Below are 24,487 nucleotides of genomic sequence, written 5' to 3'. Positions count from 1 at the left end.
GCAAGTCCATAATTCTAGCCAAGAGGGAAATTAAGGGAAAAAGGTAAGAATTAATCTTCTTTTTATGTTATGGATGGTTGTGTGTGTTGTAGTATGTAGAAATGGATGAAATTCATGAAGTATGTGTGTAGTGGTGGTGGCCGAATAGGGCTATGTTGATAGGATGTGATGAATTGATTTTCTTTAGTATTTGGATTGTTGTTGTTGTGGATTCCATGAAGAAAATGAAGGTTTGATGGCTTGAAATGAAATTTTAATTGTTTGTGGATTGTTGAAGAAGTTAATGCAACACTAGCATGAATTCTTATATTGTATGAATGATGTTGTTAATATGTAGATTGTTGACGTAGTTCATGAATTTAAAAGAAAGAAATGTATTGTTGTTGCATTTGGAAGGAAAGAAAATATGTTGTTATTGTTCTTATTGAATTTGGAAGGTTTCGGGTGGAGTGGAGTATTGATTAGACTATCTTGAATATTATGCGGATTGTTTGAAGTATTCTTGAATGTTGTTTGAATGGTTTTGGATTAGTACTTGAATATGTGAGCAATTATGAATTGAACATAAATGAAACGCCGTCGAAGTTTATAGAAAGAAGTTGCTAACGTTGGGATGCGTTTTGAAAAGGTTGTTGATATTGTTAGAATGACTGTTGGTATTGTTGTTGATAATTTGGCCGAGTTGAATTCTCAGATTGTTGTTGATAATTTGGCCGAGTTAAATTCTCGGGGATGGTGTATTTACAGGGGAAATGCCGCCGAAATTTCGGCAGAATATAAATGAATTCATTTGAAGGACTAAGACAAGCATATGTCGATGAGTCTAATGATTATGCCAAATCTCTTGAATGTAGACTAGCAAGCTTGGACGAATAAGCGTAGCTAATTGGACGTAGGACAGGTATGTAAAGCCTAACCTTTCTTTCTTTTGGCATGTCCTAGAGCTAAGTAAGGTATGATACGTATCTTGGGGTAATTCTATTCTTGATTCCGAGCTTATTTACGATTCTTATTCACTTCTTGATATGAGTATGCTTAGTATAGTCGAGATTATCATATGATTGAATAACGAGCAAAGCATAAAGGGTTCTTGTTTTTAAAAGAGTTTTATAAGTATTAATGTCCCAAACTTTCGTAGACAGTCTCGGATTGCTTTAAAGCGTTCGTAGAGGTTTCTATAATGAATAACGTTCCTCACTTTCATATTCTAACTCGGATTGTTTTGGAAACGAAGCGTAACAATGTCCATAATGAATCCATTCCTAGATGTAGGATATCCTGAGTTCTTTGACCTCTTAAGCCCGAAGGGGCATTCTCAAGTTGTGTGATTTCATAATGTTGTCTAAATCCCGAAGGGGACGTTCATAAGGTCTTTCTCTTAACTATGTATTTTACATTTATATTTGTGAGTCTCGAAGGAGACAAATGAAAAGGGTTTGATTGCATACATGACGTCCATAATAGTTTTTTTTCTTTTCTTTTTCTCTCTATGATTTCATGACGCGACTGAGCGTGCTATATAACGTATGGCCTCGGCTTAAGTCTGAGTGTGCTATGGCCTCAGCTGATCACTGAGTGCGCTATGGCCTCAGCTTATGTCTGAGCGTGCTGTATAACATATGGCCTCAGTTTACGTTATACCAATTGAGTTGTGCATATGGTTTCACTAATAATTTCGAGGAAATTAGTTTTATACTAAAGGAAACATAAAGTTAGAGTTGAATAATGTCCATAACTTTCTTATGCTAACTCGGATTGACTTGAAACGTGTTTATGATTTTTACTAATGATTTCGAGAAAACTAGTTTTATACTAAAGGAAATATAAAGTTTGATTTCCAAAACCACTCCGAAGGGGGTGCGAGATTTTACTATTTAGACTTTCAAAACCACTCCGAAGGGGGTGTGAGATTTTACTAATTAATTTTTCAAAGCCACTCTGAACGGGGTGCGAGGTTTTACTATTTCGTTCCATTTATGACTTAAGTTTACATTTCATGCCATCATTATTATTATTATGCCCGAAGGGGCCAGGATCATCATTATTATGTCGGGACCGGCATGCCCGAAGGGGCCAGGGTAGTATTATGTCGGAACCGGCATGCCCGAAGGGGCCATCATTATTATTGAGCCGGAAGCGGCTGCCCGAAGGGGCCGTCATTATTATTGAGCCGGAAGCGGCTGCCCGAAGGGGCCATCATTATTATTGAGCTGGAAGCGGCTGCCCGAAGGGGCCATCATTATTATTGAGCCGGAAGCGGCTGCCCGAAGGGGCCATCATTATTATTGAGCCGGAAACGGCTGTCCGAAGGGACTATTGTGATATTATATTTATACTGTGGGTTCTATAATTTATGTATGTTATGTTAATATTGTGTATGCTAGAGATTGTGCAAAGTACTATATGGCATGGTTCAAAATGTTGTTCCAGGTATTCTCGGGTTGCTTCTAAACTTGTTTACTGTTATGCTTCTCCTTGTTTATGATTCAGTAATGCTTTACATATTCTGTACTGACCCCCTTTCTTCGGGGGTTGCGTTTCATGCCGCGCAGGTGCATACAGATGAGTAGAGGATATTGTTAAAGGTGTTCTAGCGGGATTGGCGAGCTCCATCTCAGTTCGGAGTGTTGCCGGGTCGAAGTACTTATGTCATGGTATTTTGTATATGTTAGAGACTTTGCAGACAGTGTCCTGTGGATAGGGCGTCGAGAAGTGCGAATCGTTTATAGATGTTCAAAGAGTATGTATTTTCAGATGAACTCAGTTGGTAAAAATTACGTAATTGATTGAAAGTTTTCATAATCTGTATAAAGACAATGATCTTTATTTGGAAAGTTCCATGTTTTTAAAAGTTTTTGAAATGACAGGTTTTGGTACAGCAAACGTTTAAGGGTTCGCTCGACTCTGAAGAGAGTCCGGTGCCCATCATGCCCTATCAAGATGAGGGTGTGACATGTTACTCCATCTCTTATCTGCGTACCGCCCAGTTCTGCTCAACTAGTTAATATTTCCTTAACCCTTTTTGGATTTTTCCTTATAATGAATCTTTAGCATTCCCTGTCTCACTGTAGTAGTACTCGATAACTCTTTACACTGGCGTTCGCCTCAACTTCTGACGATTTATCTTTCTTGGATTCCTTGGTTTCTTTAATTGGGCAATAACATGCCTTGTTCTTAATATATACCGTTCTTTCTTGCGGAATTACTAGCTCATCATTCTTACGTACATGTAGACCCTATATTCGTGGCTTCACAATTCCTTTGGTATCACTTGATTACTGTTGTTTTACCACCAATGGGTATATTTCGGGAGTTCACTGAATTTCCTACCCACTCGATTCTTGAATATTATCCTCTTTCTGTTGTGGCTGAAATTTATGCTCCTACTCACGGTCATCCCTTTTTCCTTATCAATTGTTTGTCTACTAAATCTTTATACTCTATCATCCACATCGTCTCTCCGACCTCTGTCGTTTACACCCTTATATGCTCGCTTACCCAGTACTTACCATATACTCTTATTCACTTTTGGCCCCATCTTCCTTTTTGTGCCCTTTTAATATGTCCGAAATTCTTACTCTCTTGATCTTTATGTATCCTTCTTACGCTTCACAGATATTCCATGCCTTCATCCTCTTGAAGTTTACTTATTTTTCCCCCTTAAGGATACCCTCAGAAACTGGTAATATAGTATCCCTTGCTTCCTCATATCAACTGAACCGATCAATACATTTCTCATGGTTGGTCCTGCTATTGGTAATTCTTGTACTTACATCAAGAATATCTCGAATCTCTTCATCAGTGATCTTTTTCTTCCAATTTATCCTTAAAGTTGTTAGTCCTTAGTCCGACTGATGAATAAAAAAAAATTGGAAATTTGCCGAACTGTGAACCGGGCTCCTTACCACGCAGTGAGTTCACATCAGTTCCTTGGTCTACAATTTCAATCATCAATATCTTGCAGAATCGTTAATTTGCTCGCTCTATGCGGTTTTATTGCCACCAGCTTTGTTCCAATCAGACGCATCATCTTTTTATTCCCTCATTTGCGATTCTTCTTGGACTCTTGACCTTTGCTTGATTCTCACCCAATAAATCTTTCCCTATAATTCGGTATACCCTATTTTCTGTTTGAGTTTATTGATCACACAGATGTTCGAAGTCCTTAAATACTCATTTCCTATATTCGCCTTTTACAACTGAGGGTCTCTGTCTGTTCCCGTTTCTATACTGATCTTATCTTGCAACCAGCCGCATTTGATTTATCCTTTTTAATACCATCGTAATTCGATGCACTGTCACATCTATTTTCCACGACCTGCTCTTTTATTTACCCAATTCATTTTGTTTGTAATCTTTCTTTTAATAGATGGTTGTACCATAGTCTGGCGTCATAGATATTCCAATATCTTGTCGATCCTTGTCCTACTCACAATTCCAATTTTTTCTCTTCTCATCCCTTTCTTATCTCCCGTTCTGATGCCATAACTTGTTCGTATTTATACATGTCCCTTGTACATTCATCCTATTCCTTTTATGATCGAATTTTTGTACTCCCTATCCAGATTCTTGTCTTATGTTATCAATGTTTTGCCTTTTGGCCAGACTGGTTGGCTTATTACGCTTCCTCTTGTCCTTGATGGTTACACAACTTCCTTTAACCGATTCACTAATGCACTTCTCTTACCTTCGCCCTCCGGGTCTTTCCTGACTTTCCTTTCTCATAAAATGCTCTTCTCCACTTGCCATTCCATAGCATTGGCCCTATCGTTATTGTACTTGTTTCCGAGATCTTCGCATCCATCCTATATCACGTTTTGCCACACTCTATCCTTCCTGCTTGCTTGCTTTAAAAAATTTATTTGAACGGCCCTTCGCCTCTACCGCTGCCTTAACCCTTTTCTTGGAGACCTTACTTGATCTTTACTAGAAACATACTTTCCTTGCTTACACCTCCCTTCTTCTCACAACATCATAGTCTCCTTATTCTCATATACACATATTTTTTACTCCCTGGTATTACTGCGTCATGATTGTCCAACTTTAACATTCGAAGAAAACAACATCAATCTGCCCTGTAACACTTTCTACCTGAACTTCAATGCCCAACTCATTCAGTAACTTTAACATATTGTCAGATCGATCATAAGGGCACGCATAATATTTAATATGGCCATACATGAGTTATTATGTACATCGCTTATTAATACCTCACTTACGGAACATCCCAATGTTGTTTAAAATTGTCCTGAATTCGTGGTTTCAATACATCTCCCCTCTTTTGCCTAGCTCACCAGACTCATACCTCGCGATCATTTAAAAATTCCTATCGCAAGGCTCATATGCTTCTAATTTCCCTCAAGATGTTCTAGTTCCTCATCCTTCTCTTATGTCTAAACCTGTAAGACTTCTTAGCACACTTCCCAGGGGGTCACCCATCCTAGTACTACTCTGGCCCAAGCACGCTTAACCTCGAAGTTCTGATGGGATCAGGTGCATTAGTGGTGGTATGATCACATCCACCCTACTGCATGGCCTTCATCACGTGACCTAAAATAAGTTGAAGTTCTAACGGATCCCAAGAAAAATTTCGGTCATGCATCTCCCTCCAAATTAGAAGAGTCCCTTATTTTACTGACCACGCAAATGTTGTTTTAGTCTTTGGGACTCCCTATTACTTCTCGATTTTCCCATTGTCGGGTGTCATAATTCCTCTAATACCTTAGTCAGTTCTTGTGCTCGTACTCAAGCTTACTTGCTTCCCCCCTTAAATGTTTAACCTTATGGTGTTATATTTCATTGCCATTCTTGATCGAAATTTCATCCCATAATAATCCTTTCGTCCTCAGTTTTGTTCTTTCACTTATGAATCCTTCACGTTCCCTACTTGTCATTACCCAAAAATACTACTTTAAATCTCAAATCTTGCCTATAATAATCCCTAGGGATACTCGAAATAATAATGTACCCAACTATCTGTCCAGCCGGAATAGTACTTTTTATTCCGATAACTAATGCCCAATGTCCACTTGTAGCGACATCTTCATCTTAACATTCCATATCAAATTGTCCCATACTTTTCCATTAATCAATTTGTAGCAATCATAGACGTATAATCTTCATGGTCTCCTAAATCTTTAGCCCTTGTCCTTAAATTTTAGGAAAATTTAAGCAGAGTGCCCCTTATATTTCTTACTATCCAAAACTTGCACGCAGCCCAGAAAATACATACAATGCCTTACAGGGCCAATTTTATACATACTTAGCACACCTTAGCCATACAGGGCTCTCAATATCGAATAGAAATGTAAAGATGACGAAACTTACCTCGAGCGTCACAACTCAGAATATACCTGAACCATTATCGATTGTCTTTTTATGCTTCCCTAGCCACTTCCTCTTCCGTTCATTAGCTATACATTTCAATCATACTTGCAACATTCTTACCATATCTGACTTATAATCCTTCTTACCAGTACTTAGCTCTGTGTTGATTCTTTCAACTTCTATTGTCCCTGTAATCCCAATATCATCATTCACTTCCTTTGTCAGTACCATTCTTGTGCTGAAATCAAGGGTTAGTGCAAGGAATTTAATTTCCTATGACTTGGCTCTCATCGCACGATCTTAGATATGAAAGAAGGGTAACTATCCTAAATGCCCTGTAGCCTCCTGTTTATAAATGTGGCGCGCAACACACCATAAACAAGACTCTACTGGACACGACTTTGCAAACAATCCCTAAGACGAACTGCTTTGATACCACTTCTATCACGACCCAAATCGGAGGGCCGCGAATGATACCCAAGACCCTACTCGGCTAAGTGCCATACTACTATTCCATCAAGGAGTCACAACTTTTTGTGAACCTTTAATATACGAAATGATGCTTCCGTCAGGTAAACAAAAAAACTTTTCAATAAAACTCTTTCGTCAAATCAGGGACTTCTCCCTTATCGTTAATTCAAAGAAAGCCTTTGGTCACAATAAAGTCCTTAAAAATAAAGCATAAAACACATCAACCTATATGGTCGCGTTACATAACTGTTGACACCTCGACACACTGTCCACAGGACACTGTCTGCAAAAGTCTCTAACATACACGAGATGCCATAACATAAGTACTCTGATTCGGCAACACTCCGAACTGAGATGGAGCTCACCAATCCAGCCGATAGCCTGGGAACATCCTATAGCCAATGTCCTCTACTCATCTGTATAAACCTGCGTGGCATGAAACGCAGTGCCCCCAGGCAAAGGGACGTCAGTACGAGTAATGTACTGAGTATGTAAGGAATAAGAGTAACATATACAAAGGAATCATGAAGAAAATCTGGAAATCACAAGCTATACTGACTGACTGAGTGCATCTGCATGTCTGACTATCTGAATATATCTGTATGAATGCATGTGTATATATATCTGCTATTTGAACATGTCTGCACATCTCTGATTACCGAAAATGCCTCTGAGGGCGTACGATATGCACAGGTCATAGTGCCAAGGGACGTTCGGCTCGATCCCTATCCCATATAGGCCCCTTCAGGCATAATAGTAGAATGGCGCCTTCGGGCAAAATAGCATAATGGCCCCTTCGGGCATAATAGCATAATGGCCCCTTCGGGTAGCCCCTTCGGGCATAATAGTATAATGGCCCCTTCGGGCATAATAGCATAATGGCCCCTTCGGGCAGTCCCTTCAGGCATAATAATTATTATCACTGTGCACCAGATGATCAGGTGGTAATGCGTATATAACGCCTCGCCCTTTTCCCATACCCCATATATATATATAATATACGCGTATATAACGCCTTCTGGTCACGGGTCAATATACATGTGTGTATATGAATGGAATGAATAAATACGAACTAATATGATCATGATACGAAACTTAGGACCCATGAACAGAAGGAACAATCATAACCAGAGGTATAGGGTCATCAATAACTGGGATACTCCTAATACTTCTAAGAGTAGAGTCATATGGAGACTCGATTACTCGTTGTTCGCTTGTATCATAAGATCATGCCAAAAGAAAGAAAGGGACTAGCCTTAACATACCTGGAAGCTCGGTTCTCGACTTTCCAACCTACCTCCTATCTTGAAATATACATATAAAACCATTCATACTATTGTTAGGCTCACCATCATACACTTGTCTTAAGCCTTCAATTTAAATCCATTTAGAATCTGCCGAAATTCGGGTAGCACCTCCCCTAATTATATGCCTAGCCCGAAATCACAATTCAGCAACTAATCAACAACAACAACAATACCAACATCAACAACACTATTATCATACTAATATATTCCATAATTATTATCACTGTGCACCAGCTGATCAGGTGGTAATGCGTATATAACGCCTCGCCCTTTTCCCATACCCCATATATATATATAATATACGCGTATATAACGCTTTCTGGTCACGGTTCAATATACATGTATGTAAATTAATGCAATGCATAAATACGAACTAACATGGTCATGATACGAAACTCAGGACCTATGAACAGAAGGAACAATCATAACCAGGGGTATAGGATCATCAATAACTGGGATACTCCTAATACTTCTAAGAGTAGAGTCATATAGAGACTCGATTGCTCGTTGTTGGCTTATATCATAAGATCATGCCAAAAGAAAGAAAGGGACTAGCCTTAACATACCTAGAAGCTCGGTTCTTGACTTTCCAACCTACCTCATGTCTTGAAATCTACATATAAAACCATTCACACTATTTTTAGGCTCACCATCATACACTTGTCTTAAGCCTTCAATTTAAATCCATTTAGAATCTGCCGAAATTCGGGCAGCACCTCCCCTAATTATATGCCTAGCCCGAAATCACAATTCAGCAACTAATCAACAACAACAACAATACCAACATCAACAACACTATTATCATACTAATATATTCCATAAACATCCCGCACGATGTTTTGTCCAATTTCTCAACCCATAAATTCATTAGACGATTATTTAATAACCTTATCTCCGTAAATAAACTTAAATCAATCTCAATAAAGGAAGATTCATACCTTACCTCTGCTAGAACAACAATATCTTCACTTTTCAACTTGCCTTCAAACCAAGACTCGCTGCAATACGATTTTATAATCGCAACTATATGCTGTCTGCACCGGAATTCGGGAATTAAACTTGATTTGGGCTAAGATTTGGTGTTGGAGGTTTGGGGGAAATTTCTAGAGGTTTGGAGGGGTTTTTGGTATGTTATGATGAAGAAAGAGGGGTTAAGCCCCCTTAAATAAAGTTCCAGAATCTGCCTGCACCGCCTCAATAATCGTTCAGCGCGATTGCACCACCTTTGGGCGCGTTCGTGCAAGCTTAATTTCTCTGCCTGCGCGTTCGTTCTGTAAAAAGGTCATAACTCTTGATCCCGATATGGTATGAGGGCCCACGACCTACGGTTGGTAAGCTATTTCAATTATGTACAACTTTCATTTTTGGTGTATTTCCAAATTCCAAACTTATAATGGCGTTTTGGCCCCTCCAAGTCAAATCATCCGAATACGTATCCTTAAATCATCCTTTTGGAGGGCTTATGCCCATATTCGGCCCAACGATCCATCTTAAGACTTGCTCAACTTCCCATGTACTACTCATGTAACTTTTCATATGTCCTTTATAAAACCCTGGCATGTGGGCCCCGCCTTACTTACGGTTGCGAGGGCCACTCATCAAGTAACGTGTTAACTGATTTACTCCCTACGGTCTCCAAATGTCATATATATATATATATATATTCTTATACCCAGATCATATAATCTTCATCCCTAGTCCTTGTATAACTTTACTCTCCCTTGAGCTCATACTAAGCCATCTACAGTCTTGGTGACGCGAAATTTTCTGGGATATAACATCTCTAAGCATCTGCGTAGACCGATAAAATTTGCCCATAAGCCGCCGTTACCAAATGTTATCAAACCACTTTTTAATCTGCACACGCTCGGCAACCTGAGATACCTCTGTTTAAAACGGAAAACCATCAAATCGTTAGACACAGATTACTCGAATAGCCATAAATATCCTGGTAACACATCCATAAGTCCCCTCAATTACATGAACAGCCTTGGCCTGATTAAAATGCATCATACCCTGAATGTCACCAATAATCAGCCAAACCGTTATCAAATCTCTATAATTGAACAGTAAGCTTTTCATAAGTTTGTGGTGATCCATTCTAATCTGCTGTTCCTGATTCCTCAACCTCGCGCTGCCATTTCCAACCTCAAAATCTGAGATTTGCCGAAGTAGTCAATCAAATACCCACGAGCTATACCTTAAGACTTTAATTCTTCATATCTGTCAACTCGCACTACTCACCCCATATATGATAAACTTTAAAGAATCTAATTACATCGATCTCTCTCTTCATTATGTTTCAACTAACTTGTTCATCCTTTCAAATATTCCACAGTACATAACCCTAAAATCTCTGAGCACTATACTTATTACGCTCTTAACAATTAACAATTCCCAAAGTATCAATCTTACAATCCATAAGTCTTACCTCGCATGATACCCTCAAGTCATCCATATTTGAAATACTCAATCATACTACCTAACCATCAACACTTCGATATCGTCTACTACCGCTAACATTGTCTGACCTCGAAATCATGACTCCAACTTTCCATCGTAGAGACTTCCCTCTATTAATCAACTCTTACTTGTCCATTCCAGTATGCTATAGAAATACCCCTCTTGGTAAATTGCAATTTACCTTCTCATCAATATTTAATCACAAGGTCCCGCTGGCACCTGCCAGTCACTAAATCAAATCGTACACGGGCTTCCTCAATCAGACTTACCATTTCCCCACCCAACCGAATGGGATAACATAATGCCACCATAACCTGAACATGATTAAGTAGTCACGCTGATACCAATCCAATTCTTATGAACCCAAATCCTTCGAAGCCGATAGTAAGATGCCCTTTACCCGAATCTCTAGTTCTATCTTTCATTCAAGATCAAGTTTATCATCATCAATCTGAAATTACTCAAACCTACTAAGGGGTGGATCGAAATATCATAAATATTATAAAATATCCAAATCAATCATAGAGATAGTAGTAAGCCCCGATCTAGAGAGTCTGAGAGTTTCCTTTGCCTCACTCAAACAGTTCCTCTAAGTCGAACACATCACATATACCATTCCTCACGATTCCTTCCTACCACAAAATACCTGACCAACGCTGGTTATCCCAAAAACTGATCACTGCCGATGCAACATCTCAAACACTATGAGGTGGTCCATAATCTGTCGGTGATCTTTGACTAATACACATAACTCTCTACCTACGACCTCATAAAGCTCACACTAGTTTCCTTGTCAAAATTCCTTAACAGGCGAATCGTTCTTCCATCTTGGTTCATGTGTTTACCAACTCCACACGAATACCCAAAGTCCTCTGGTGAAATGACTGCCCTTGCCTAGACTATTTCCACTGATCCTCAATTTAACCGCTCAAATGTACTTTGCGACTTGAATTATTTGACACCCGCTACTAATCGCAGAACCCGTAGTGCCAAAGCCAAAATTACAGAATCCACATTTTCTTTAAGTTAGTTGCAACAATTAATAACTCTCCTAGAAGTCAAATCCTCACACTCATCCATCATTAGATTCATTCTTGTTAGTTGACCACTGTTACCCCCAGAAGTCTACGACATAGCTCACGTACCAACTAACCCATGATCCTTTAGAAATATTTTCATAAATGAAAGTTGTCTCACATAATCAACCAACTCGAAGCTCACAATAATTCCTCCTTGTTACCATATTCCCGAGATATCAATCGAACCGGCAAACACAACCCTTTACTAGAAGATGATACTCGACTATTCCCACAAGATTCAGTCACCCATAGTAACCATTTGCAGACGAGCTCATCCACCACTTATGCTTGTCTTATAACTGAGAATGATCCATTCGAATTACGTCCCTGTTCCGTCAAGTAGCTGAAGACTCTCCGCACGCATCCAAAAACGAAGTCCACAAATCCTCATAATTTACCATAAAAGGTCATCTTTCCTATTTATAAGCCTTCCAAACTTCTCTTCACAACCTCATCAGCTATTTTTTTTTTCCTAATCAACTGATTTTTCCAAATTTTCCTTTGTGTTCAGAGTATTTGTACATGTCCCATCTTGTTGTATCCTAAGAAACCTTTATGTCCTGATGAAACCCTTCGATCGTAATCTTCAAAGCCACAAAAATTATCACATGGTTATTCTGCTAACCGTACTATTTTAGAATCGACATTATCTTCCCATCACTTGATATACGATAAATGTGCTTCCTTGACTCCCATTTCCTAGGGATGTCACCGAACCAGAGAATCTGAATCATAATCCCACTCTATCAAGTCTTCAAATCATAGCTGAAATCTGGAGTTGATCACGTGTCCCTACTACAGTTGCATATCTCGAACCATACCAGGCGACATCACATCTAGCTGCTCGCATGTCGAGAACGTGTCCACACCATTAGTGAGAAATTAGAATAATGAAGTTTAGACCTTAACCGAATGAAACACGCACAACGAGGAGTGAAAGTATAGAAGTTTTCTAAATGTCCTATAGTCTCTCGAAGATAGATACAGAGCTCTTCGTACCCACTCGCAAGACTCTACTAGACAGTGCCCTTGTATCTATCACGACCCGACTAGGGCCATGACGGGTACTCGGAGTTAACCATCGAGCACCGCTCATTCTATTACTCATCTTGCGGTCATTCTTATATCTTATGCTCATAATCATAGAAAACCCATTTTACATTTCGAAACATAAGTACCTTTTATGTACATAAGCCCTTTGGCTATCAAAATAATATATATACACGTGGGAAATCGTGAGACCATACTACCCACACATGCGTATCTACGAGCCTCTACTAGAGTACTAGACATATGGACGAGAAAAGACCACGTCGTGTCCAAAACATACATACACAAAAGAATAAATAAATGGCACCTACGGAATAATGGAGTGCTCTCAAGACCTGCTAATAGCTCCTACGAGTCAGGATCACCTCCCTGTCTACCTGTGGGCATGAACACAGCGTCCAAAGAAAAAGGACGTTAGTATGAACATTGTACTGAGTATGTAAGGCATGAATGAAATGAACATAATAGAGAAATCATAAGACATAAGGTAAAGAATAGATATAACCTGCTTGGCTTTTAAGAGTGTGAGCATTTTTAATCATATCACATAAATCATGAAATCACATATATCGTCATATCACATATATCATAACGTACACCCTCGTCGTTAACCGGCGTCCGGGTAACCATCATACGCCGCCCACTAGTGGTGTCATGCCCGACCCTCTAGGCTTGGTGTAATCATAAGCAACCCGCCTTAGCGGTGACGTGCCCGGCCATTTAGGCACGGTGGAATCGTATGCAGCCCGCCTTTGCAGTGACATGCCCGGCCATTTAGGCACGGTGTAATCATATCATCATATACTCATCATGAACTTCTCATCATCATACATTTGTCATAGAACATGCGCTAGATCTTAAAGACAATCTATATTTATATCGGGGTGCCATAAGGTCGAGAACCCCCGATTTCATTATGGAGTGATCATATTCATCATATCTCACCTTGAAGGAACTAACATTTAAGGTGAGTGTACACAAGGAGCAACATCAATGGAACCATACTTAGGATTATTAACCTCATGGACATCATATCTTACTTTAGGATTCTTTATACTTCAACTCATCATCATCATTATCATGCTCGTGTCGTATCTCTTTTCTTTATCTTATACATATACAGCTCTTTATAGTCATAGACTCATAATTTCGTTATATAGGAAGATCAGGGAAAAATAGGAAGATTCATGCCGTAGGAGTCATGCCTTAGAAGGAAAGGACTAGCCTTACATACCTTTTCGTTTATCTATTCTATCGCTTGATCGTTCTCCTTCAATGCACGTATTTCTACCTTCAAGAGAGTTCGTATTAACGTTAGCTAATCGATCACATGAACATGTTTAACCAAAGCGAGAGGAAATTGGGCAGCATTTCCTTTGTTTATACAACTTTTCCCATATCATATATCAACTCCCAAACGTCTATAATAACATTCACAACATTATAACCAACAATCTTCATTCACTCTACATTATCCACATTTCACAATTTCACTTCAATTCCTCCATAATTATGGTCATAGTTCATTATTACATTTACTCAAATATAATCTTATCCCATGTCCTTAATATAATTTATAACATAAATCATAATCACAACAAATCAAGAATCATGACTCATCTCAAGCTACTACTCAAAATCTCATTACTCTCATCTTTGTAACCCACTTTCTATCTCCCTTCATAATCTAAGTCTTTCAACCTCTCAGTATCTTAAACAACATGGAATAATCATAAAACTTACCTTAGATAGTGTAGGAATGAGCTTTGAGTGGAAATATTTCACTTGAGCCAAAACACTAGTTCACTTCTAATGTGATTTCTTGACTTGGATGAACTCCAATGAGTTTCTTACACTTGGTTTCCTTGGTTTGATGATGTTGATCACAAATCTCTCCTGAGTTCTTGTGGAAGAAGTATGGAGAGCTTTCTAGAGGGTTCTTGAGGTATGGAGTGAGAAAATGAAATGAAATAATGAACTTGGGTCCTCCTTATATCAACTTAAAATATGTCTTTATGCGAACATACGGACCAACATTCAGTCCGTATATTTTATATGGACCTGCGTTTGACCGTATGTTTGGACCAGTGAAGGTCCCCATTCTGGGAAGAACATACGGCCTAACATACGACCAGTATGTTTTATACGGCCCGTATGTTGGACCGTCTATTGCGTAGCTTTCCGAATTTCGTTCTCGTCGACTCGTTTGATCTTCAATCCTTATGGAACCTTCTTAACAATTGTTTAACACCTCATTAACAATATATGGGACATTATAACTATTTCCAAGACATCATTAAGTCTTCACTAACCTGTCACTTGTAAATCATTTCTGATGCATAACGTATACCTTGCCTTTCTCGGAAAACTTGCTTCTCTTGCCTCGAATGTCTTTGAAATCTCAATTAGGGTCATAAAATGCTATCTCTTACTTATTGAAACATTGTATAGTTCGTGCCCTTCATTATTCTATTCACTGTGCACGAACGAAAAAAATTTCGAGGTGTAACATTCTTCCCCCCTTTTGGAACATTCGTCCTCGAATGTTAAGCGCTCAGGAATTCTACGAAAATTTCGCCAGAGTTTCCCCTGTAATATGGAAATACCATCCTGTCACAACAGCCCATAATAACAATGCCTCACAGGGCTACAACATAATAGCAATAGAATTTGGCCACACACGACCCAAAAGCATAAAAAGAAAACATACATACCTCATAATCTTGATGTTCATCTTGGATCTCTTCCGGGGGCTGGAATAAGTACGGGTACTTGGACTTCATATTTTCTTCTGCTTCCCAAGTCATTTCTTCTCGATTGTTATTTCGCCATAAGACCTTAACTGAGGCTACTTCTTTATTTCTAAGCCTCCGTACTTGCCTATCTAGTATGGCAATGGATACTTTTTTATAAGCCAGCCTTTCTGTCACTTGAACATCATCTATTGGAACAATCCTCGTAGGATCTCCAACACACTTGCGGAGTATTGAGACATGAAAAACCGGATGGACTGATTCAAGTTTCGCGGGTAAGTCCAATTAATAAGCTACTTGACCCACCTTGCGGACAATCTTATAAGGTCCAATGTATCGAGGACTCAACTTCCCTTTCTTACCAAATCTCATCACTCTTTCATTGGTGACACCTTTAAGAATACCCAATCATCAACATGAAATTCTAAGTCTCATCGACGGTTGTCCGCATATGATTTTTGGCGACTCTGGGCTGTCAACAACCGATCTCGAATGACCTTGACCTTTTCTACTGCTTGTTGAATCAATTCAGTGCCTATTAGTTGTACTTCTCCTACTTCAAACCACCCAATGTGGGATCTACACTTCCTCCCATATAAAGCTTCATACGGAGCCATTTGGATACTGAAATGGTAGTTGTTCTTGTATGCAAAGTCAATAAGGGGTAAGTGGTCATCCCAACTACCACCGAAATCTAGAATACATGCTCTTAGCATATCCTCCAAGGTCTGAATGGTACGTTCGGCCTACCCATCAGTCTGAGGATGGAATGTCGTGCTAAGGTTTACTTGAGTACCCAAACCTTCTTGGAAAGATTTCCCGAACTTAGCTGTAAATTGTGCTCCTCTATCTGTGATAATAGACATCGAGATACCGTGGAGTCGCACAATCTCTTTAAGATACAACCTTGCATAGTCTTTTGCTGAATATGTGGTTCTGACAGGAAGAAAATGAGCTGTTTTCGTGAGTCTGTCCACGATCACCCATATGGAGTCATATCTACTTCGGGAACGAGGTAATCCCACAATAAAATCTATGTTGATCACTTCCGATTTCCAAGTAGGGATTTCCATTGCTTGCAATAACCCTCCTCGCTTTTGATGCTCGATTTTCACTTGTTGACAGTTTGGACATTGAGCTACAAATTCTGCTATGTCTTTCTTCATGCCATCCCACCAATATATTAACTTGAGATCATGATACATCTTTGTCGCTCCGGGATGAATAGAATACCGAGAATAATGAGCTTCTTCTAGAAGAAAGACATAGCATATGATTTTTAGCGACACCTTTAAGAATACCCAATCATCAACATGAAATTCTAAGTCTCATCGACGGTTGTCCGCATATGATTTTTGGCGACTCTGGGCTGTCAACAACCGATCTCGAATGACCTTGACCTTTTCTACTGCTTGTTGAATCAATTCAGTGCCTATTAGTTGTACTTCTCCTACTTCAAACCACCCAATGTGGGATCTACACTTCCTCCCATATAGAGCTTCATACGGAGCCATTTGGATACTGAAATGGTAGTTGTTCTTGTATGCAAAGTCAATAAGGGGTAAGTGGTCATCCCAACTACCACCGAAATCTAGAATACATGCTCTTAGCATATCCTCCAAGGTCTGAATGGTACGTTCGGCCTACCCATCAGTCTGAGGATGGAATGTCGTGCTAAGGTTTACTTGAGTACCCAAACCTTCTTGGAAAGATTTCCCGAACTTAGCTGTAAATTGTGCTCCTCTATCTGTGATAATAGACATCGAGATACCGTGGAGTCGCACAATCTCTTTAAGATACAACCTTGCATAGTCTTTTGCTGAATATGTGGTTCTGACAGGAAGAAAATGAGCTGTTTTCGTGAGTCTGTCCACGATCACCCATATGGAGTCATATCTACTTCGGGAACGAGGTAATCCCACAATAAAATCTATGTTGATCACTTCCGATTTCCAAGTAGGGATTTCCATTGCTTGCAATAACCCTCCTGGCTTTTGATGCTCGATTTTCACTTGTTGACAGTTTGGACATTGAGCTACAAATTCTGCTATGTCTTTCTTCATGCCATCCCACCAATATATTAACTTGAGATCATGATACATCTTTGTCGCTCCGGGATGAATAGAATACCGAGAATAATGAGCTTCTTCTAGAAGAAAGACATAGCATATGATTTTTGGCGACACCTTTAAGAATACCCAATCATCAACATGAAATTCTAAGTCTCATCGACGGTTGTCCGCATATGATTTTTGGCGACTCTGGGCTGTCAACAACCGATCTCGAATGACCTTGACCTTTTCTACTGCTTGTTGAATCAATTCAGTGCCTATTAGTTGTACTTCTCCTACTTCAAACCACCCAATGTGGGATCTACACTTCCTCCCATATAGAGCTTCATACGGAGCCATTTGGATACTGAAATGGTAGTTGTTCTTGTATGCAAAGTCAATAAGGGGTAAGTGGTCATCCCAACTACCACCGAAATCTAGAATACATGCTCTTAGCATATCCTCCAAGGTCTGAATGGTACGTTCGGCCTACCCATCAGTCTGAGGATGGAATGTCGTGCTAAGGTTTACTTGAGTACCCAAACCTTCTTGGAAAGATTTCCCGAACTTAGCTGTAAATTGTGCTCCTCTATCTGTGATAATAGACATCGAGATACCGTGGAGTCGCACAATCTCTTTAAGATACAACCTTGCATAGTCTTTTGCTGAATATGTGGTTCTGACAGGAAGAAAATGAGCTGCTTTCGTGAGTCTGTCCACGATCACCCATATGGAGTCATATCTACTTCGGGAACGAGGTAATCCCACAATAAAATCTATGTTGATCACTTTCGATTTCCAAGTAGGGATTTCCATTGCTTGCAATAACCCTCCTGGCTTTTGATGCTCGATTTTCACTTGTTGACAGTTTGGACATTGAGCTACAAATTCTGCTATGTCTTTCTTCATGCCATCCCACCAATATATTAACTTGAGATCATGATACATCTTTGTCGCACCGGGATGAATAGAATACCGAGAATAATGAGCTTCTTCTAGAAGAAAGACAACGTAATTCTGCAACGTTCGGAACAAATAGCCTGCCTCGGATCTAAGAATTTCATCTGTAGAAGCTTCAAATGGAGACTTCTCTTTTTCATGAAATGTGTCTCTATAGTGGCTCAACTGAGGATCTTCATATTGACGCTCTTTCACCTCTATGTCCAAGGATGAAACAGTGGGATTATTGACATCAATTCCTGCACTGCCTGAGTCAATTAAACGAACTCCAAGATGAGCTAGTTGGTGGAGCTCATGAATTAATTCCTTCTTCTCCGGAGGAGCTTCACATAGGCTACCCATTGATCTGCGGCTAAGCGCATCAGCTACTACATTTGCCTTCCCAGGGTGGTATAAAATACTCACATCATAATCTTTCAATAATTCTAACCACCGCCTCTACCGCGATTTAACTCCTTCAGTTTGAAAATGTATTGAAGACTCTTATGATCTGTATAGATATCAATATGAACACCATACAAATAATGTCTCCACATCTTTAATGCATAAATAACTGCAGCCAATTCGAGATCATGAGTTGGGTAGTTCTTTTCATGTTTCAGCAGCTGTTTCGAAGCATAAGCAATGACTTTACCGTGCTTCATCAATACACATCCTAACCCAACGCCAGAAGCATCGCAATATACAACATAACCATCTATCCCTTCTGGGAGTGTCAACACTGGGGCTGAAGTTAATCTGCCCTTTAAGTTTTGGAAGTTGCGTTCACAAGCATCATTTCACTGAAATTTAGATGACTTCTGGGTTAGCTTTGTCAATGGGGCTAAAATAGAGGAAAATCCTTCTACTAATCTTCTATAATAACCTGCCAATCCCAGAAAACTACGGACTTCCGTGGGCGTTGTAGGCCTTGGCCAAGTTTTCACAGCTTCAATTTTTTGAGTATTCACTCGAATGCCATCATCTGAAATAACATGACCCAAAAATGTCACGGAATTCAGCCAAAACTCGCATTTTGAAAATTTTGCATACAATTCTCGAGTTCAAAGAATTCCAAGAACAATACGTAAATGATCTGCATGTTATGATTCTGTCCGAGAATATACCAGAATATCATCAATGAACACGATCACGAATAGATCTAAGAGAGGCCTAAATACACTATTCATCAAATTCATGAAAACTAGCGGAGCATTAGTTTATCCGAATGACATCACTCGGAATTCATAATGGCCATATCTCGTTCGGAAGGCTGTTTTGGGAATATCTTCTTCTTTAACGCTCACTTGATGATAACCTAACCTCAAATCTATTTTGGAAAACCACTTGGCACCCTGTAATTGATCAAACAAATCATCAATTCTCGAAAGAGGATATTTATTCTTTATCATCACCTTATTCAATTGCCTATAATCGATGCACATCCGTAGAGAACCATCTTTCTTTCTCACAAATAGGACTGGTGCTCCCCACGGTGATGAACTAGGCCTAATGAATCCTTTTTCAAGTAAAGCTTTCAATTGTGCCTTTAGCTCTTTCAATTCTGCCGGAGCCATTCGGTAAGGAGGAATAGAAATTGGCTTGGTGTCCAGCAACACATCAATAGCGAAATCAATCTCTCTTTCCGGAGGAAGACCTGGAAGTTCGTCTGGAAATACATTCGGAAATTCATTCACAGCCGGAACGGATTGGAAAGTTTGTGGCTTTGCTTCGGTGTCATGAACTCGGACTAAGTGATAGATATAGCCTTTTGCTATCATCTTTCTTGCCTTAAGTTAGGAAATAAACCTACCGCTTGGGGATACTGTATTACCCTTCTATTGGAGCACAGGCTCTCTCGGAAATTGAAATCGAACTACTTTCATTCGGCAATCAATATTATCATAACATGAGGCCAACCAATCCATGCCCCTAATTACATCGAAATCTAGCATTTCTAGCTCAACTAAATCAACTTTAGCCTGGCAGTCAGATATCACAATTACACAATTTTTGTACACTTGTCTAGCTATCACGGGATCACCAACCGGAGTAGATACCTCAAAAGGTTTAACTAGCTCGCGTTTAACCCCAATACGACCAGCAATATATGGAGTGATATAAGATAACGTAAAACCTGGATCTATCAATGCATATATGTCATGGGAAAATACGGATAATATACCTGTAACTATATCCGGGGAAGACTCAAGATCCTGTCGTTCCGCTAAAGCATAGATACGGGGCTGAGTAGCACCTGAAGTAGATGCTCCCCCTCTGCCTCTACCTCGACCTGCTGGAATCTGGGGAGTCTGCCCTGTCAGGCGCACAGAAGAAGAACCAGCCGCTGAACCCCAACTCTACCACTCATCGACGGGCAATCTCGCATCATATGCCCAACCTGGCCACAGGCATAGCAAGCATCTGAACCTCGACGACATTGTCCGGAATGTAACTTAACGCACTGACTACATCGCAGTACTGGTGGTCTCCTCTGGCTATAATCACCCCTAAATTGGGAACCTGAAGCTCTCGAGCTCTGATCCTGCCCTGAATGAATGGAGCGATCAAATCTCCTACCTGCAAATCGTGGGGTTGCACTAGTCGCCGACTGGCCTGAGTGTCTAGGATATGACTACCTCGATCCCCCTTTATAGTCGCTACCAGCACCCATGGATCTGGCCCTCTTACTTTGCCCTCTATCAATATCACGCTCACCCCTTAGCGGATACTGCTGCTTTTCTAAGTTCTGGGCATGGGCCTGAATGCTAGAAATATCCATCCCATCTTGCAATGAAGCCGTTAAACAATCTTTGAATAAATGTGGCCCTAGACCACTCACAAATCGGTGCACTCTATCTCCCATGTCGGCCACCATAGTCGGAGCATATCTAGCCAATGAACTAAACTAAAGGCTATACTCTCGGGCACTCATATTTCCTTGTTTTAGATTTAAGAACCTGTCCGCTCTAGCTCGGCGGACCTCGGGTGGCAAATAGTGGCGGATGAAAGCATCTACATATTCTTGCCAAATGGGAGGAGGTACATTCTCTTTTCTTGATGATACCCAATTATTATATCATAAGACCGCCACATCCCGGAGTCTATAAGATGCCAAATCCACAGACTTAGTTTCGGAGGCATGAATAATCTTCAATATTCTCAACATCTCATCAATAAAACCTTGCGGGTCTTCATTCGGCTTTGACCCGAAAAACTCTGGAGGATTCAAACTCATGAAATCACGGGCTCTAGTACTAACTACCCTGTCACTGGAACCCGAACTCTGCCGCTATGCCTGGGCGGGAACTAACTGTGTCAATAGATGAATAGTCTCGATCATTTGTTGACCCGAAGTAACCGAGGGAGGAATTGGAGGCATAGGAGCAGGAGCTGAAGCCCCCTCTTGTTCTTCTATAATAGGCGGAGTAGGCGAAGTATTAGATGGAGCCACGTTATGTGGTTCACCCTCTTCTATATTCATTGGCGGCTCCCTTTCTACCCGCCTTTCTATCATAGTCTTGCCCTTCTGGGCGGTTGTAGCTTTTCTCTTTGGCGGAATCTCTGAAATCATAACACACTATTAGGGAGGGAAAATCTTATAACACAGCTTTATCGCACGATCTCATAAGAAGAAGAATGGTCATTTTTCCTAAATGCCCTGTAGCCTCCTGTTTATTAGTGTGGCGCGCAACACACCATAAACAAGACTTTACTAGACACGGCTCGTAGACACTTCCTAGGACTGAACTGCTCTAATACCACTTTTGTCACGACCCGACTAGGGCCATGACGAGTACCGGGGCTAACCACCGAGCACTGCTCGTTCTATTACTCAACCTGCGGTCATTCTTATATCTTATGCTCATAATAATAGAAAAACCATTTTTCAATTCGAAACATAAGTATCTTTTATGTACATAAGCTCTTTGGCTATCAAAATAATATATATACACGTGGAAAATCGTGAGACCATACTACCCACACATGCGTATCTATGAGCCTCTACTAGAGTACTAGACATATGGACGGGACAGGACCCGTCGTGCCAAAACATATATACACAAAAGAATAAATCAATGGCACCTCCGGAACAATAGAGTGCTCTCAAGGCCTGCTAATAGCTCCTACAAGTCTGGATCACCTCCCTGTCTACCTGTGGGCATGAATACAGCGTCTAAAGAAAAAGGATGTCAGTACGAACATTGTACCTAGTATGTAAGGCATGAATGAAATGAACATAATAGAGAAATCATAAGACATAAGGTAAAGAATAGATATAACCTGCTTGACTTTTAAGTGTGAGCATTTTTAATCATATCACATAAATCATGAAACCACATATATCATCATATCACATATATCATATCACGTACACCCTCGTCGTTAACTCGCGTCCGGGCAATCATCATACGCCGCCCACTAGAGGTGTCATACCCGGCCCTCTAGGCTCGGTCTAATCATAAGCAGCTAGCCTTAGCGGTGACATGCCCGGCCATTTAGGCACGGTGGAATCGTATACAGCCCGCCTTCGCGGTGACAAACTCGGCCATTTAGGCACGGTGTAATCATATCATCATATACTCATCATGAACTTCTCACCATCATACATTTGTCATAGAACATGCATTAGAGCTTAAAGACAATCTATATTTATATCGGGGTGATATAAGGTCGAGAACCCCCGATTTCATTACGGAGTGATATATTCATCATATCTCACCTTGAAGGAAGTAACATTTAAGGTGAGTGTACACAAGGAAGAACATCAATGGAACCATACTTGGGATCATTAACCTCATGGACATCATATCTTACTTTAGGATTCTTTATACTTAAACTCATCATCATCATTATCATGCTCGTGTCGTATCTCTTTTCTTTATCTTATACATATATAGCTCTTTATAGTCATACACTCATAATTTCCGATATATAAGAAGATCATGGAAAAATAGGAAGATTCATGCCATAGGAGTCATACCTTAGAAGGAAATGACTAGCCTTACATACCTTTTCGTTTAGCTATTCTATCGATTGATCATTCTCCTTCAATGCTCGCGTTTCTACCTTCAAGAGAATTCGTATTAACGTTAGCTAATCGATCACATGAACATGTTTAACTAAAGCTAGAGGAAATTGGGCAGCATTTCCTTTGTTTATACAACTTTCCCATATCATATATCAACTCCCAAACGTCTATAATAACATTCACAACATTATAACCAACAATCTTCATTCACTCTACATTATCCAAATTTCACAATTTCACTTCAATTCCTCCATAATCATGGTCATAGTTCACTATTATATTTACTCACATATAATGCTTATCCCATGTCCTTAATATCATTTATAACATAATCATAATCATAACATATCAAGAATCATGATTCATCCTAAGCTACTACTCAAAATCTCGTTATTCTCATCTTCTTAACCCACTTTCTATCTCCCTTCATAATCTAAGTCTTTCAACCTCTCAATATCTTAAACAGCATGGAATGATCATAAAACTTACCTAAAAATAGTGTAGGAATGATCTTTGAGTGGAAATACTTCACTTGAGCCAAAACCCTAGTTCACTTCCAATGAGATTTCTTGACTTGGATGAACTCCAATGAGTTTCTTACACTTGGTTTCCTTGGTTTGATGAAGTTGATCACAAATCTCACTTGGGTTCTTGTGGAAGAAGTGTGGAGAGCTTTCTAGAGGGTTCTTGAGGTGTGGAGTGAGTAAATGAAATGAAATAATGAACTTGGGTCCTCCATATATCAACTTAAAATCTGTCCCGACACGAACATACGGACCAACATACGGTCCGTATCTTTTATATGGTCCGTATGTCTGACAGTATGTTTGGTCCAGTGAAGGTCCCCATTCTGGGCAGAACATACGTCCAGTATGTTTTATACGGCCCGTATGTTGGACCGTATATTGCCCAGCTTTCCGAATTTCGTTCTCGTCGACTCGTTTGATCTCCAATCCTTATGGAACCTTCTTAACACTTGTTTAACACCTCATTAATAATATATTGGACATTATAA

The 24,487-nt window shown here is 39.9% G+C and overlaps 1 long non-coding RNA gene and 1 pseudogene across 2 annotated transcripts in view; both read right to left on the bottom strand.

Annotated features, from left to right (window-relative positions):
* Positions 1-23,970, bottom strand: part of LOC132640008 (uncharacterized) — a 53,918-nt gene extending 29,948 nt beyond the window's left edge. The window contains exons 1-3 of one of the 2 annotated variants that reach the window (XR_009582143.1): positions 22,527-23,970; positions 13,009-13,074; positions 6,952-7,224 (exon numbers count right to left, since the gene is read on the bottom strand). This is a non-coding gene — a long non-coding RNA (uncharacterized LOC132640008). Of the gene's footprint in view, positions 1-6,951; positions 7,225-13,008; positions 13,075-22,526 lie in introns of those variants that run through there. The other variant, XR_009582151.1, reaches the window with a different exon arrangement.
* Positions 5,404-5,521, bottom strand: LOC132618989 (5S ribosomal RNA; annotated as a pseudogene).
* Positions 23,971-24,487: the final 517 nt, after the last annotated feature.

Source organism: Lycium barbarum, chromosome 1 (assembly GCF_019175385.1).
Source record: "Lycium barbarum isolate Lr01 chromosome 1, ASM1917538v2, whole genome shotgun sequence".
Classification (NCBI taxonomy): Eukaryota; Viridiplantae; Streptophyta; class Magnoliopsida; order Solanales; family Solanaceae; genus Lycium; species Lycium barbarum.
This window is presented reverse-complemented; position numbering and strand designations above follow the sequence as displayed.